At 45.5% G+C, this 12,992-nt stretch overlaps 1 protein-coding gene across 1 annotated transcript in view; it reads left to right on the top strand.

The window, feature by feature from the left end:
- The window catches only part of LPCAT2 (lysophosphatidylcholine acyltransferase 2), a gene marked incomplete at its 5' end in the record, with an annotated part of 226,525 nt that overhangs the window by 65,700 nt on the left and 147,833 nt on the right, over positions 1 to 12,992 (top strand). The gene's annotated exons all lie outside the window — the stretch shown is intronic.

The following is a 12,992-nucleotide window of genomic DNA, read 5'->3' as shown; positions in this document are numbered from 1 at the left end:
TTAACTACTTAAGCCCCAGAGGATTTGGCTGCTCAAAGACCAGGGCCTATTTTGCGATTCGGCACTGCGTGACTTTAACGGACAATTGCGCGGTCTTGCGACACTGTAATGAAATTGACGTCCTTTTTTTCCCATAAACAGGGCTTTCTTTTGGTGGTATTTGATCACCTGTGCGATTTTTACTTTTTGCGCTATAAACAAAAAAAGAGCGTCAATTTTGCAAAAATAGTAAAAATCTAAATTTTTTAACATTTTAGGCCAATTTGTTTTCTGCTACATATTTTTGGTAAAAAAAAAAATCGCAATAAGCATATTTTTAATTGGTTTGCGCAAAAGTTATTGCGTTTACTAACTAAGGGAAAGATTTATGTCATTTTTATTGTTTTTTTTTTTTAACGAGTAATGGCGGTGATCTGCGATTTTGCTGCGGACAGATCGGAGCCTTGACTGACATTTTTGACACTCTTGGGGGGGACCAGTGACATCACAACACTAATCAGTGCTATAAATATGCACTGTTACTGTAAAAAATGACACTGGCAGGGAAGGGGTTAACTTTATTAGTGATCAAGGGGTTAAGTGTGTCCCTAGGGGCGTGATTCTAACTGTAAAGGGGCGTGGCTTGTGATGTAACCACAGAGACATACGATCCTACATAGCAGGATCGTATGATCTCTGCAGTTAAATCAGGGAGAATGACAGGCGGCTTTGTTTACATCAGCCACCTGCCTTTCTCCCTCTCCAGCGGGAGATTGCGAGTGGGCGGCGGACATCGGAGCCGCCGGTCACTCGTGCGTGGATGCCGTGAATGAGCGGGGGCGGGCGCTCGCCCCCTACAGGCTCCTGGGCTGACTGCCGCAGTAAATATACTGTGAGCGGTCAGCAAGTGGTTAAATAACAATCACTTTAAAGGGTTGAATTATTGTAGTATTGGATGAGCAGCATTTTTTCAGGTATACTTCACAAAAGAACCCATCCCATGTCCCCCCCCTCCTCCCTTCCCTTTTTTCCTCTCTTATCTCCTTTAACCACTTAAGCCCCGGAAGATTTTACCCCATTCCTGACCAGGGCCTATTTTGCGATTCGGCACTGCGTGACTTTAACGCACAATTGCGCGGCCGTGCGACGCTGTACCCAAACAAGTTTGATGTCCTTTTTTCCCCACAAACAGAGCTTTCTTTTGGTGGTATTTGATCACCTGTGCGATTTTTACTTTTTGCGCTATAAACAAAAAAAGAGCGTCAATTTTGCAAAAATTACAATATTTTTCAAATTTTTTATATGAAATTCCCCCCCCAAAAAATTTAAAAATCTAAATTTTTTAACATTTTAGGCCAATTTGTTTTCTGCTACATATGTTTGGTAAAAAAATCGCAAAAAGCGTATTTTGATTGGTTTGCGCAAAAGTTATTGCGTTTTCTAACTAAGGGAAAGATTTATGTCATTTTTTTTTTTTTTTTAACGTGTAATGGCGGTACTGCGACATTGCGGCGGACAGATCGGACCCTTGACTGACATTTTTGACACTTTTGGGGTTACCAGTGACATTACTGCAGTAATCAGTGCTATGCATATGCACTGTTACTGTAAAATGACACTGGCAGTGAAGGGGTTAACTTTTTTGAGAGGGAGGGGTTATGTGTGTCCCTAGGGGCGTGATTCTAACTGTGATTGGCTGTGGCTTGAGGTGTATGAACGGTGATCAACCGTCCTACATAGTAGAACCGTATGATCACCATTCATACACACGGGAGAATGACAGGCGGCTTGTTTACATTAGCCGCCTGCCTTTCTCCCGCTCTAACGGACATCGGGTCCGCCGGTCACACGCGCAGGGGGTCCGTGACCACGCGGGAGCGCGCCTCCGGCAGCGCGTTCGCTCCCTAGACCCTCACAGGCTAGCAACGTAGCCCTACGTCTCTCTGCCTGTGAGGGGCTGACTGCCGACGTAAATAGCAGTCGGCAAGTGGTTAAGCTACCTCTACTTCTTTCTAAGTTTAAGTTTTTTTTTTTTTTTTTAAGTTTTTAATAATGGTTGGATATTTTAACCTGAACTCCTTTCTCAGTAATTCTCCTCCTATTAGGAATATTATCTTCAACTCTTCTCATATTCCTGCATTCCTATTACATCCGTAGGAGCTAAATATTAATTTCCACATATTTACTAGTTTTTTTAAATTCCACCCATTTTTTCCTATTTTTTAATCATGTACGTTGGGTATTCCTCTTGTCTACTACTGACATGCTCCATATTATACACATAGTTAATTCTACTGCACAATTCTTTTAGATTTGGGCTTTCTACTTCACCCCATATTCTAAGGATCGTTCTCTTTGCTGCATTTAATAAAGTTGGAACCAGGGTTGTTTTATATTGTTTTACTGAAAGTGTCGTTTTATGTAATAGGCAGACCCATGGATCATTGGGAATGACTATTTCTGTGATCTCACCAATGATTTGTCGCACTTTTATCCAATATTCCCTGATCTTGGGGCAGTCCCCCCAAATGTGGTACATTGACCCAATACCTCCACATTCCCTCCAGCAATTATCCGTTTCATCTGGTTGGTATTTATGTACTAGTACAGGTGTACAAATGTACTATCTTGTCAAACATTTATAGTTTAATTCTATGGTACATACATCTATAGCCGTGCAACGTGTAGCCCTTAACACAACTTCCAATTCTTTTTTGACAATTGTGACCCAATATCTTTTTCCCATTTTGCCATGAATGGGGGTCTCTCCTAGCACTGCCTCTCAGTTAAAATCTTGTATGTTTTGTGATATTCCATGTTTTAATCTAGCAGTTGTGTTACATAATTTTTCAATAGTGTTTAGTGTTGTCTCCGATCTTATCGGCTGTGGTAAAAATTTCACAAAGTGGCTCAACTGGAGATACCTCCATTCATCCAATTTCATATCGCTATTATTTTGTTTAAACTCTTGAAATTACCTAATATCCCCCTTGTGAACAATATCTTTTAATTGAGTGTTTTCTATCCAATTTCCAAATTTTTCCTCATTTCCCGGTGGGAAATATTTTGTGCCTTTTTAGTGAAATCAACGGGGAATTGTATTCCCATTTTAACTGTTTATTAACCCTATCCCATATTTTATACACCACTCTTGTCAATTCATGTGTTCTTTGTGATTCTCTAAATTTTGGTGGAATCCATATTGTTTTGTGTAATTGTTTATTATTCTGTGTACATTCAATTTCGACCCATCTTTTCCCTGCTGTCCCTTTTTGTCCATTCAATCATTCGCGTGATAATCACTGCCCTATAATACCTTTCCATATCTGGTGCTGCTAACCGTCTCTGTGTCTTATCCCTTGTGGGAACTGCAAGTTGTACTCTGGGTTTTTTCCATTGCCATATGTATTTCAGTATCATAGTTTTTCATAATTCTGAAGGAGGACGGTATGTCTATTGGTAGCATTAAGAATTTATATAGAATCTGGGGCGGCAGAAACATCTTGACCATGTTTATTCTTCTAACCCATGAGATTTGATTATTAGACCTTTTTCCTATGTGTCTGTTTTTAATAAGGGTATATAATTAGTCTGATATAGCTTTTCTATTTGTGGCGTTATATATATATATATCCCTAAATACTTAAATTTAAATTTTGGCCAGGTATATGGAAAATGGGATTTCAAAACTTGTTCTTCTTTGCTACTTAAGTTTTTATATTGAGGATTTCAGATTTTACTGGATTTATTTTAAAGTTTGCAACTTTCCATATTCTTTTAGTTCTTTTTGAATGTTCTGGAGAGTGATCCTGGGATTGGTGATGTAAAACAGCAGATCGTCTGCATAGGCTGCAATCTTATGTTCTTTTTCCCCATCGTTACTCCCCTTATATCCCCATTCCAACAGGACAATATCCCTAAGCACACAGCCAATATAACAAAGGAGTGGCTATGGGACAAGACTGAATGTCCTTGAGTGGCTCAGACAGAGCCCAGACTTGAACCTGATTGAACATCTCTGGAGAGGTCTGAAAATGGCTATCCACCGACGCTCCCCATCCAATTTGATGGAGCTTGAGATGTGCAGATACATCCTTGATGAAAACCTGCTCCAGAGCGCGCTGGTCCTCCGACTGGGGCAAAGGTTCATCTTCCAACAGGACAATATCGCTAAGCACACAGCAAATATAACAAAGGAGTCGCTATGGGACAACTTTGTGAATGTCCTTCAGTGGGCACCTCGGCAGCGGGGGCTTTGATGCATGGGGCCGGCGGCTCCGATTGACACCTGCGATCTCTCCCCGCTGAGAGAGAAGCGACGGCCAGCTGTTGTAAACACAGCTAACCGTTCTTCTCTCTGGAATGATCACAGAGAGCCTCTGATCCTTCTATATAGGATCACAGGTCTCTGTGGTCATTTCAAAAGCCCAACCCATATACAGTTAGAAACACTGTGTTAACCCCCTCCCTGCCAATGTCATTATTACAGTAACAGTGCATATGTTTAGGAGTGATTACTGTAGTAATGTCACTGGTTTCACCAAAAGTGTAAAAAATGTAAATCAGGGGTTGGATCTGTCTGCCGCAATGTCGCAGTCCCGCTAAGAATTGCAGATCGCCGCCATTACTAGTAAAAAAAACAAAAAAACAATAAAAATTACATAAATCTTTCCCGTAGTTAGTAGACGCAATAACTTTTGCACAAACCAATCAAAATACGCTTATTGTGATTTTCTTTACCAAAAATATGTAGCAGAATACAAATTGACCTAAAATGTTAAATTTATGATTTTTAAATTTTTATTTTTTGGGAATGTTATATAGCAGAATGTGAAAAATATTGTTTTCTCTTACGTCCTCCGACAGTCGCCGCCACTTCATATTCATCACTAATGGGGTTATTGACCTTTGCTCCGCAGGAGTAGCTAGGCAACAAAATTTGTTAATATCAAAGCTTTTAGCATATCCCACCCCTAGGGGATGGTCCCCTCAGTCAATACCTCCCTGCTTCCTGCATTCCCAACTCAGTTTCTAATGCCTAGCTTAGGAGTAGGCTGGCTGTTCTTGTGCTGGGGCTCTCAGTCTCAGCCTCTATTTTCTTTTTGATTTTATTTTGAGTCTTTTTCTCTTTCTTTTACTTAGCTGTTAATTTTCAGCATTAGTTAGCTTCTTCGGATGAAGATGATCATGCGGAGCTGGGTCTCGGACTGGCCACCCTGGATCCCAGGGCTCAGGGCCAGGGGCTTCCCAGCCTGCCATCGAGCGTTCAGCGCAGGTTTCCCTGGCATATTGAATGACCCATCCCTGTTCGCTGCAGGGATGCTATCTGTGAGGTGGCTACCTCACTGGACGCCATTGCGGTTTCGCACCGCAGTTCCACTGCGTCCTGGCTGCGACACTCCCTGTCCTCAGTGCAGCGGTTTGGTCACTGGAGAAGGCTCCCCACGCCATCCGGACTGGTAAGTGTAAATCTATGTGGGGACCTGTCTATTTGGGTGTCAGTCTGGGACTGTGTGACCCTGCATGCCTGTGTAAATGCTGAGCTCCCTGTCAGTTTCCTGTGTGGAATAGCTGCCTGTCTGTGGGCTGCAAGGGGGGGGGCTCTCCCGCTCTGCTGTGTGAATGCATAAAACAGTCTGGGCTTAGGCATGCAGTGCGGCGATCGCTGCTGCGTCCCGACATTTTTTTTGTGGCAAATTTAGGGTGACCGGTCCTGTGTGGTACGGCGTGGCGTTTTGGCGCCAAACGCCGCCATTTTGGCGGCGATCGATCAGGCCACATGTCGGCGCCTATTTTCTATTTGCCTAAGGAATCCTCAGCCGAGCGGCCATGTTTGTTTAGCCTTACATAGGCTTTATAGGGCAGTCAGTTATTGCATCACTTCCTTTTGCTCTGGGACAGCGATCGGTGGCAGCAGCCTGTGTGATCTCTCCAGGTTTTTACCTTTCATTTTCCTGTTTTCCTTGCCCAGTTTTCTTAATCCCTGTGGGGGTCGGTGTATTCAGTAGGGTGTGGTGGGCTACGCTCGCCGCGGTCTTAAAGGGGCGGTACTCCTTTTTTTCTACTTTGCTGGGGCATGGATTCTCAGGATTGCAAGTTTCCTCCCACCTTGGCGGGGGGCCAAGGGGCTGCTGCATCCCCCGAGGGGGCTGATCTGGCTACTATTGTGGCGAGCTTGGCTGCTCAGGTGCAGATGCTGGTGGCTGATCGATCCACCAAACGGCCCAGAGTGTCTACTTCCTCTGATTCAGAGGGCGATGGGGCTGCTATGGCTGGAGTGCCCTTCTCAGGGTCTCACTCATCTCTAGACCTTGTGGGGTCTGAGGGGGAGGCTGAGGTAGAAGGGGTTGATAATTCTCCCCCTGGCTCGTCTGAAGAGCTTGCACTCATGGATGAGTTGGTTGCTTCTATCAAGCAAACGCTGCATTTGCAGGATGAACCATGTCCTCCTGTTTTGATGTCCTCTTATGGGACGCAGAGAAAACGCAAAACATCGCAGGTTTTTCCTTGCTCTGCGGAATTTCAGCGTGCGGTTGATGAGCAATGGCGCAATTTAAAGAAGCCTTTTGCTGTGCCGAGTAGGTTCAAACTACGTTATCCATTTACACCCACCACTTATGAGCGTTGGTGTGTGCCGCCTCAGGTGGATCACGCGGTGGCGATTTTGAATAAATCCACTGCGATCCCTGCTGAGGATACCCCGGTGTTCCGGGACCCGACGGACAGGAGACTGGAGTCTCTGGCCCGTCATGCTTATACGGTTGCTGGTTCTATGCTGAAGCCTATTTTTGCTTCCATTATGGAAGCCCAGGCTATTGCGGATTGGACGCAGGTGCTCAGGCGCACCCTGGTGGCTGACTCTGCCCCGCCGACAACTTTGGCTATGGTGGATCAAATTCATCAGGGTGTCATGTATTTGTGTGATGCAGACTTCGATTTGGTCCCTTTGGCTGCGCGTCTTTCAAGTGTGGCGGTATTGAACCGTCGCCTGATATGGCTGAAATGTTGGTCTGTTGACCAATCTTCTCGCAAGACTTTAGCTAATTTGCCCTATGCGGGATCTCGCCTTTTTGGCGAATCTTTGGATACTCTGATAAAGGGAATTTCTAGGGGGAAGAGCACTCTCTTGCCCCAAACTCACAAGAATAAGTTTGTTCGTGGTAAGAAGAATACCTCGTTTAGGCCCTCTCAGGGGTCCTTTCGTGCCTTTCGGTCGCACTATAAGGGCAAGCCCTTCAAGGGCCAAGGTTCCCAGAAGAAGCCGTGGACGGGTAAGCAGAAGTCCGGCCAGTCCGGGTCCGCTGCCCATAACAATACGGCCTGAAGGGACGCCCTCACCCAGTTCTGGGGTGGGGGGACGTTTGCTCGGTTTTCTTCAACCCTGGCTGGACCGCATTCGGGACGGATGGGTTCAGGAAATCGTTCGATCTGGATACAAGATCGAGTTTCTCTCTCGGCCGGCGGGCAGATTTTTCCCCTCCAACCTTCAGCTGACTCCGGAGCGCTTGCAGGATCTGCACCTGGCGGTGCGGGACATGCGGGCCCAGGGAGTGGTGGTTCCGGTGCCTCATCGGGACAGATTTCGGGGGTTCTATTCCAATCTGTTCACTGTGCCCAGAAAGGAGGGCAAGGTACGTCCGATTCTGGACTTGAAAGCTCTGAACCACTTTGTGCGGGTTCGCAAGTTTCGCATGGAATCCCTGCGCTCGGTGGTGGCTGCCCTGGTTCCGGGGGAATTCATGGCCTCCATCGACTTGAAGGATGCGTATCTTCACATTCCAATTTTCGAGGGTCACCAGAGGTACCTTCGATTCGCCATTGCGGAGGATCATTTCCAATTCGTGGCGTTACCTTTTGGTCTCGCTTCGGCTCCGCGGGTTTTCACCAAGGTGCTTGCGTTGGTCCTGGCTTTATTGAGAGCCCAGGGCATCTCTGTCTTGGGGTATCTGGACGATATCTTGATTCGGTCTGCGACCAGTCAGGGCATGGTGAACGACCTGTCTATCACGATGCAGACTCTGCAGGAGTTCGGTTGGACGATAAATTTACCAAAGTCAACGTTGTGTCCGTCAGTTCATCTTCCCTACCTTGGGATGGTACTGGACTCTGTTCAAGCGAAGGTCTTCCTGCTGGAAGACAAGCTCCGGACACTTCAGAACGAAGTCAGGTCCCTCCAGGGACAATCAGTGCTCGTCCCTTCGGACGTGTATGAGGTGTCTGGGATTGATGGTCTCGGCTTTCGAGGCGATTCCCTTCGCCCAGTTTCACACACGGGATCTTCAGGCGGAGGTCCTGGCCAAGTGGGACGGGCGTCCGCAATCTCTGGATCTGCGGATTTCGTTGAGCCGCCTCACCCGAAGGGGTCTTTTGTGGTGGCTCCAGTCCCCGGCGGTGTCGGGGGGCAAGTCCTTTCGTCCTTTGTCGTGGACGGTGATCCCCACGGGTGCCAGCCTGTCGGGCTGGGGTGGTGTCCTGGGCGTTCTGTCCGCCCAGGGAACTTGGTCGGAGGAGGAATCTTCCCTTCCGATCAACATTCTGGAATTGCGAGCGATAAATCTCTGTCTTCTGCGTTGGATGGACAGGCTTCAGGGCCGTCCGGTTCGGGTGCAGACGGACAATGCCACAGCGGTGGCCTACATCAACCACCAAGGGGGCACCAGGAGTGCCCAAGCGGCTCGGGAAGTAGCCGACATTCTGTCTTGGGCCGAGACGCACGTCCCGGCGATATCTGCAGTTCACATTCCGGGGGTGGAGAACTGGCAGGCGGATTATCTGAGTCGCCAGACCCTGGACCAGGGAGAATGGTCCCTTCACCCGGATGTCTTTCAAATGTTGTGCGCGAAGTGGGGGTCCCCAGATGTGGACCTGTTCGCGTCTCGTCTAAACAACAAGGTGGAAAGGTTCGTGGCAAGGACGCGCGATCCTCGGGCAGACGCCTCAGACGCGTTAGTGGCGCCCTGGCATCAGTATCGTCTGATGTATCAATGGAAAAAGAGTAGCGCACGAGATCACTATTATATGACTCAAGATGTTGTAAGCAAACTGTCAAAGATACTGCTAGACAAACATTTACAAAAAGGAAGAATGGTATTCAGGAAAGAAATAATGTCCCTTCAGTCCATGAAATCCAGGGGTCAGTGAGATGAGTTAATAGATCACCATCCGCCACCAGGTGTCGCACCAAGGAATAGTAAGATAGGCAACTCACCAGAAATCAATGCTCAGGTGTTCTCACACAAGAGCAAACTGCGCAGAAGTGTTAGATGGATAAAGAGCCAGAGCCTGCTCACCATAACTCTTCATAACAAATCATAACAAATCCTTGCACATACTCCCTCGGTATACCGGTATCATGGAGAGAAAGAATGGCCCCAGATAGTGAAGTAACGTTAACCACAATCGCTTTATTAAAAGTAAAAATGTTGCACTCACATGTAAAAGCTCATCAATAGGCATATAGTCTCATAATGTTTGGCAGAAGGAAGCCTAACTCGTCCACTCCCCGGGCTAACTCCACGCCAGCCCTGTACCTTCCGGGTAGGTCCCCCACCGTCGCGTGATGTCGGATGTGTTGTCTGGTCACGCCCCGACCGGTTTCGTCATGTCCGACTTCAACTGGAGGCGTGACCAGAACAACAACATCCGGCATCTAAGTAGCCCTGCTGGAACGCTCTACGTCCAATCGGCAACGAGATGAAAAACCGGAAGTTGCCCAGCTCACCACGCCGCGGAACTTCCGACATCAGCATAAACAAATAAAGAGTCGTCCCTTGCAGGATTCCAATTTAGTTTGGCACTATGAATACTACAAAGAATAAAAGTGATCTTAACACTATACTTTGAGAAATGAAATAAAAAGAAATAAAAAGGAATAAAAAGGAATGGCTAAAGTGCATTACCACTCCTTGCCGATATGGATATGTAGCGCATTGCCAGTGACAATCTGCACATACACTGGGTAATCTGCACATATCATAACTAAAAATGTAATACACTATTATATTACAATACATAATAAGATACATATAACCAGGATAAAATATCATAAAACAATGCTTGTTGAAAAAATTGCAGTAGGTAAAAATGCAACAATTTATAAAACCTCATAACAGAAAACAGATAATCAAGCCTCACTGAACAGACTGCAATATCACTATGAGGAATAACTAAGAAGGGAAAGTTAAGAATCGCTGATATAGCAATTCAAGTCCAGTTCAATGTTTAACCCCGTCGGTGCGAGGGCCTGGGTGAGGAAAATCCATTTGGTCTCACATTTGGATAATTCCCTCACCCAATTAGACCCCCGCCACGATGGGGTAACACGCTCGATCCCCCAGAAGTGAAGACTCCTAGGGTCCTTCTGGTGGAACTGGCGAAAATGTGCGGACACGTTGTGTTCGCGCTTTCCCTTTAAGATGTTAGTGATATGCTCACCCACTCTTACTTTTAAGGCCCGTTTGGTGCGGCCAATGTAAACTAAATTACAAGGACACATTAGTCCATAGACCACATGTGTGGTGTCACACGTAATTAAGTTTTTGATTTTGAAAGTTTTATTAATAGCCCGAACTGTGAAAGAGTCCCTTCTCCTGAAATTGGTAGGTGTAAATGAACAGGCTCTACACCTACCACAGGCGAAGAACCCCTTCATGTCCGGGAAGAAGGAGACATTAGGGGGGTCAAGTACTTTTTTAACGATTTGGTCCCCAAAGTTAGGAGCTCGTCTATAGATAAATGATGGCTTAGCAGGTAAAGCTGAGCCTAACGTTTTGTCCATTTGTAATATAGACCAATGTTGTCTGAAAATTTCCTCAACCCTCTTGTAATTGTTGGAAAAATCGGACAAAAAACTCCATTGTTTGGGGTCGTCATCAATCCTAACCGGTTTAGCTGCAGGTCTCAGTGGTCTAGGAGCGTTTCTAATCTTGGTAATTTCTCTATTCAGATCACTCTCATCATACCCTTTGGCGACAAACCTATCCCTCAAAACTGTTGCTTGCTCCATGTAATCATCCTCAGAGGTACAGTTCCGTCTCACGCGGATAAACTGACCTCTGGGAATGTTCCTGAGCCAGTTAGGGTGGTGCCCACTTTGTATCGCCAAATAACTATTCCTGTCTGTCATTTTGAAGAATACTTTCATAGTCAATCTATTATTTTCTCTCTTAATAGTGACATCCAGGAAGTTGATTTCGTCAGGGCTATGATGGAACTCCAACTTTATATTATTGTTATTGGTATTCAGGTGTTCCATGAAGGCTGCCAAATCTTCCTCTGCCCCTTGCCAGATGAAGATGATATCATCAATAAAGCGTTTATACAGTCTAAGTTCATGTCGTACCTGGTTGAAGACAAACTTGTCCTCCCACTCCGACATGAACAAGTTTGCCAGGCTCGGGGCAAATTTGGCGCCCATGGCAACACCCGTTTTTTGGCTATAGAACTGACTGTGATGCCAAAAATAGTTGTGGCTCAAACAATAGTCTAAAGCCCTCCCAATAAATACTTTTTGCTCCCGGGGTAAATCATCCCTTTGACTTAGTGCCCAATTTAAGGACAATAGAGCATCATCATGCTGGATGATGGTGTACAGGGACGACACGTCGGCCGTAACAAGAAAGACCGGCGAGTCGTCCCCAAAACGCTCCTAGACCACTGAGACCTGCAGCTAAGGTCTCAGGTTAGGAGGCTTGATTATCTGTTTTCTGTTATGAGGTTTTATAAATTGTTGCATTTTTACCTACTGCAATTTTTTCAACAAGCATTGTTTTATGATATTTTATCCTGGTTATATGTATCTTATTATGTATTGTAATATAATAGTGTATTACATTTTTAGTTATGATATGTGCAGATTACCCAGTGTATGTGCAGATTTTCACTGGCAATGCGCTACATATCCATATCGGCAAGGAGTGGTAATGCACTTTAGCCATTCCTTTTTATTCCTTTTTATTTCTTTTTATTTCATTTCTCAAAGTATAGTGTTAAGATCACTTTTATTCTTTGTAGTATTCATAGTGCCAAACTAAATTGGAATCCTGCAAGGGACGACTCTTTATTTGTTTATGCTGATGTCGGAAGTTCCGCGGCGTGGTGAGCTGGGCAACTTCCGGTTTTTCATCTCGTTGCCGATTGGACGTAGAGCGTTCCAGCAGGGCTACTTAGATGCCGGATGTTGTTGTTCTGGTCACGCCTCCAGTTGAAGTCGGACATGACGAAACCGGTCCGGGCGTGACCAGACAACACATCCGACATCACGTGACGGTGGGGGACCTACCCGGAAGGTACAGGGCTGGCGTGGAGTTAGCCCACGGACTGGACAAGTTAGGCTTCCTTCTGCCAAACATTATGAGACTATATGCCTATTGATGAGCTTTTACATGTGAGTGCAACATTTTTACTTTTAATAAAGCGATTGTGGTTACGTTACTTCACTATGTGGGGCCATTCTTTCTCTCCATGATACCGGTATACCGAGGGAGTGTGTGCAAGGATTTGTTATGAAGCAGTGGTGAGCAGGCTCTGGCTCTTTATCCATCTAACACTTCTGCGCAGTTTGCTCTTGTGTGAGAACACCTGAGCATTGATTTCTGGTGAGTTGCCTATCTTACTTTTCCTTGGTGTGACACCTGGTGGCGGATGGTGATCTATTAACTCATCTCACTGACCCCTGGATTTCATGGACTGAAGGGACATTATTTTTTTCCTGAATACCATTCTTCCTTTTTGTAAATGTTTGTCTAGCAGTATCTTTGACAGTTTGCTTACAACATCTTGAGTCATATAATAGTGATCTCGTGCGCTACTCTTTTTCCATTGATGTATCTGCAAATATTTTCCATTATTTGTCTAAGTAGCAGCAGTTTTTGTTTATTATAGCAGTCAAAAGACTGACTCCTCCTCAAGCGCAAAGATATTTTACTTGACAGTGGGTGTCCAAGTTTATATATATTTTATTTTATCGTCTGATGTATGCCTTTCCACCGATTCAGCTGCTGTCGAGGCTCCTT

Source organism: Pelophylax lessonae (genome assembly GCF_965119305.1).
Source record: "Pelophylax lessonae genome assembly, chromosome: 10".
In the NCBI taxonomy this organism is placed as follows: Eukaryota; Metazoa; Chordata; class Amphibia; order Anura; family Ranidae; genus Pelophylax; species Pelophylax lessonae.
Note: the sequence above shows the minus strand (reverse complement) of the source record. Positions and strands in the feature narration are given on the sequence as shown.